We start from the raw sequence: 5,400 nt of genomic DNA, 5'->3' as shown, positions 1-5,400 counted from the left end.
CGCGGACAGATGTATCTACAAAGAAACCTACGGATCCAAATGAAAATCTTATTTTTTGTAAACGTTTCAATAAGAATACTTTTATTACGCGGGCGAAGCCGCGGGTAAAAGCTAGTCCTATATAAATAAGTCTTGCATGCACGTTAGTTAGGCCGGCAACAGACAGTCTTAAATTTCATAATCTTAAAAAATCATAATCTTATGAAATCAGATCGAGTGCACGAATTCCCATACAATTTCGCAACTGTCCACACACAGTCTTATTTTTTTAGATTATGATTTTTTTCAGATTGATCGTCAGATTGCGAGTAATTTGAATTTTAAGAATGTGTGTGGCAAGGCATGACTGCCTTGCCACACACATAAGATTATGATTTGATTATGATTATGATTTTTTAAGATTATGAAAATTAAATTACACATAAGATTATGATTTTTTAAGATTATGAAAATTAAGACTGTCTGTTGCCGGCCTTAAAGTTGTGAATACATATTTTTCGACCTTTGTCCGCGTCTGATATTTAATGCCTTACGGAGAAATTTCTATAAGACGTTCTATTTTTAACCCCCGACGCAAAAACGACGGGGTGTTATAAGTTTGACGTGTCTGTCTGTCTGTTTGTCTGTCTGTATGTCTGTCTGTGTGTGTGTCTGTCTGTGGCATCGTAGCTCCCGAACGGATGAACCGATTTAGATTTAGTTTTTTTTTGTTTGAAAGCTGAGTTAGTCGGGAGTGTTCTTAGCCACGTGTTTCATGAAAATCGGACCACTATGTCGGTCGGGGGTTTTTTCAAAATTTTAATTTTGTGGTTAGGTTATGGAATCTTCTCTTAGGTGGATTGCTAATTATTAATTAATAATTACCTTTTGGCGCACTCTTTAAGGCGAAGCAATAAAATATGGTCCTTAGAAATAAGTAAACAGCAAAAAGGACTGTAACAAGTTTCTAATGGGTCGGCAACGCGCATGTGACACCCCTCGAGTTGCAGGCGTCCATATGTTGCGGTGACCGCTTTCCATCAGGCGGACCGTATGTCTGTTTGCCACCGATGTGGTATAAAAAATACCTTCCTAGCATTTCTTTTGACATTCATTATAATATGTACAAATAATAGTTATTTGTTATACAAGGGGGCAAAGTTAGAATAGAATCCTGAACTTGCGAGTTTTTTAACACACGAGAAGTAAAATACATTTGCACCCGAGTGTAACACAAAACTTTTCCCCTCACTATAGCGAGGAAACTACAACGCAAAAAATGCGTTTATCACTGCTTTCAGTAGTTCCACAGGTGGTAAATCATCTTTATTACTAGATTCACCTACTTTTACCAATTTTAAAGCAGTTAATTTGACTTTATTCAAGGTCAAATTACTTTACTCACTAGTGGATAAAATGCGTTTTTACTCACTGGTATTAAAGGACAAAACACATGTTTCCGAGCTAGTGAGGGGAAAAATACCTTCCTAATAGCATTTCTTTTGACATTCATTATAATATGTACAAATATATTTCCTTTTATCGTTTGTAAAGTATTGCAAGATTTCACCGACAAAGACAAGATGAAATGATTACTATTGTTTGTGTTTGGGTAACTGTTAAGATCTGTCGGTTTCCTCAATACAGGTACTTTATAATCGTTACTGTTTCGTGATCTTTTTAGATAAAACAGAAATGTTACAATAGATTAGAACAAACAAAATTAACAGCGGCCGGTAGCTAGAACGCAGCGCAGGCTTACTAGTCTTACTACAGATATAAATGGTCAACCAAAACTTGGCACTAAACGGCAAATTTGGAAAGTGTTAGGGTTCTTTAGCTAATTGCCTGTCCTAGTCATATATACAATCACGCCTGTATCCCATAAAGGGGTAGGCAGAACACATGAAACTACTAAAGCTTCAGTGCCACTCTTGGCAAATAAGGGGTTGAAAGAAAACGAAACTGTGACATTGCAGTGACAGGTTGCCAGCCTCTCGCCTACACGCCAAAATTTAACCCATATCCCATAGTCGCCTTCTACGACACCCACCGGAAGAAAGGGGGTGGTGAAATTCTTAACCCGTCACCACACAGGCAGTCATATATAAACACTATATAAATATGTATATGACTACGCATATAAGTTACCTATATTTGATAGTTTACTTTATAAGGGAAATTTTAGATAGACTGATTTACGTGTATTTGTATTTAATGTGTGTAATTAATTGCTTTTGTAGGTATATATTATTGAATCTATTAATGTGTTATGTGAGAAATTTCTGGCCAGGCCCCGTAGCCGAATGGCATTTCTCCGACGCCAAACGAAAGCGATACGCCGCTGGCTCTGTCGCGCCAATACGCAAGCGCGATAGAGATAGATATCTACTAGCGCTTCGTTTCGTGAGCGTTTCGTGAGCGATTGTGCCATTCGGCTAGCCACCCTGGCTTATCTACGAGTATATTCGCAAATCCAAGATGGCGGGGTTTAGCAAGAAGTCCCGTGTTAATGTGAAACCTCAATGTTTGGAAGGATGTTACTATTTGGCCTCCGGTCGGAGAACTTAAAGGTACGAGTAAATAGGCCGAAGAAAAGTATAAATATCGTAGGCTTAGGTTTCTGCATGGGGAACGAAGTTGTGTACTTTTGGGATTTGCACTTCATGGCTTGAGTCATACTATAAGCCTAGAGTCATACGCCATAACTAAGTATATCAAACTACGAGCTAGGGTAATAGTTAAACTGATATTTATCAGTTAACACTGTTATCTTGCGGCATCCGTTGGCGCCAGTGTGATTATGCTAGTTTCCTACTAGTCAAATCAGCTTCTTTTTAAGAACTGTCAAAACGATTTCGAAACGATCGAAATCCTCAGTATTTCATAGTAATCCCATGTGACGTCACGGTCAATTCATTTACTTTATATCTTTCTTTTTGACTTATTACATAGGAATTATGTTTTAAACATAACGACTGTCCATATTTTTCTTTTAATTAGATAGGTATGTGGTGCTTTATTTCGTGCACTGCATAAAATATTATTTTAAGTATACAAACTAGCCTTACAAGTATAAGTTCCGGTTTAACTTTTATTTCCTAACTTACTTAATTTTGCCTAAACTGTCAAAACATCATCAAATCAAAATCAACTTTACATAAAGCTGATAAAGTTAAAAATCGTTCGCATCACTTCGTTTAGTTTTCCCGCGCTTTTTCAAGGGTTCATTGCCGGTCATGGAACAGGTATTTCGGTTTATGACAATCCAATTTGAATCTTATAACAATTATTTTAATGTTGATATTGATTTGTGCTGTCTTTTTCTCACGATCAGCATTCTGAATTCAAAATTTGAAAAGTACCACTTTGAGTTTTTTTTTTAATGTTTTAGTTTTTGATGTTAGGATTTTAAGTATTAAGTACTAAAATAGCTTTGGCAAGTTAAATATGAACATTCAGAGCAGATAATCCACAAATTGTGTTGTTTTTACAATAATTAATAGATTTTTCTTCTCTACAGAGCTCTATTATTTAGCTAATGATAGGTACATCGTTATGTATAACTAAGAAAGGATATAGTATATCCATGTGTATGTGTTAATAGAGAAAATTTTAAGCTGAGAGCAAAACATGAGCGTAGTGAGTGATCCTAATTAAACATACCGATTAAAACTATTAAAATAGACGAGCAAGGCTGAAATCAGTCGTTGTCGTTGACATAAGAGCAGTATATACTAAGTTATTATTACTTGTGGTACTTATAGTGACAAAGCTTATTCTCATAGCACTTTCAAAAATGTGCTCTACTTAAGTACTTATAGTCGAATTTAAAGTATGTATTTAAAACACGAATGTGGTATTTAATCAGTGTCGAGCGATCTCCGTGGATGCCACCAGAAGTGTAGTTTACACCCAAATACCCAAAAACCATCAATCGCCAGTCAAGTCAACCAATACATTTTGCTTTAATTTCTACATTTAGTATCATTTTACATCAACACAACCAGAACGGGCCTTAAATATTTTAAAACGTCTCAAGCGCCCTTATTTCACTTGCTTAAATAACTAGTATCAAAGAAATAGTTCTTTAAAAAAAAATGTTTCAGCACTGGCAGTTAAGGCGTTTTTAAAAAACTTGCATGTTGAGCCTACGCCCACATACCTGTACCATAGCCAAAAGGTTGCTTTTTTCCAATGAGGTTTCCTACGACTCTTCCCAGAAGTTGGAATAATGGAATGCGGCGCGACAAAGCCAACCTGTTCCGAAATTGAAAAAAAAATGGTCGTTGAAAAAAGTGGGCTCAGCTGATTTGGCTGAGGCGCCCCCGTACCACGATATCTTGGGATACCGGTCTTATCGCTAAACTGTCGCTTTTGGAAACATATTTTTCAGCAATTCCCGTCAACTTTGTACAAAAATTAAGGAAAAAGTTAAATTTGTTTTTATTAATTCCTATTTTGTTACCAAGATTTTGTTGATGAATTGAGATTTTATTAAGTTTTATTTCGTCATTAAGGTTCTCTAGTATCTATATTTTCTTAATTATAACAAATTATCCTGTATATATCTTATGAAAGTCGAATTATATTACTAAATGTTGGTAACAAAATAGGATCAATTAAAATTTGCTGACGTGGCATTGTACAAAGTTGACGGGAATTGCTATTTTGGTCATTCTACTAATGTTCTCAAGTTGTATCTGCTAAAGATTATTTTCTTAGCAGTTTAGAAATATACTAGGATTGTTTTTAAAGTCGTTTTCATTCGGAAATCTACACAATGATTTTAAGACGATTCATTTGCACTAAATGTTTTTTAAGTGTTTTACAACGTTGAGCGTTATTAAAACAGCAATTTCAAGTAATTTAACAAGTCATATGGTTTTAAAATAAAAAGAACGACTATAAGTTTCATAGTACAGGCACCGGTCGAACTTGTTTTGCTGTCACAGCTGATTCCCGCCAAAAATATGGCGTCAGTCCGCCGGCTCAGACAATAAACCACTCTTTTATAATTGCTTTTGTTAGAAAATATCTCGTTAAATATCGTGTTTTGGTGTTAACAATGAACGTTTTAGGTCTTATTTTTAGTTTCTCACGTCCGATCAGCTGTTTTGGCGCGAATAGCCATGGCCATCTTGAATTCCGTTCGGAACTCAAACGGGTTTGTTGCCAGGCGACGTAATATGTTTACTTATGAATTGGGGGGCTATTATCGAAGCGGCAAAACATATCGCACATTTGATATCGAGCGATGTTCACTGCATGACGATTGTTCGATTAATAACACCTTTGTTGTAACTATGTAGTTTTTACCACAGTAAATTAGACATATATATTTATAGGAATTTATTATAACGTTTATAAGATAAACTAACCACAAAATTTAACAAAAGCTTTCAAACAAAAAAACCTAAA

The sequence above is a fragment of the Leguminivora glycinivorella genome, chromosome 25, assembly GCF_023078275.1.
Source record: "Leguminivora glycinivorella isolate SPB_JAAS2020 chromosome 25, LegGlyc_1.1, whole genome shotgun sequence".
Lineage (NCBI taxonomy): Eukaryota > Metazoa > Arthropoda > Insecta > Lepidoptera > Tortricidae > Leguminivora > Leguminivora glycinivorella.
The sequence above is the reverse complement of the archived record's forward strand: the minus strand, read 5'-3'. Positions refer to the sequence as shown.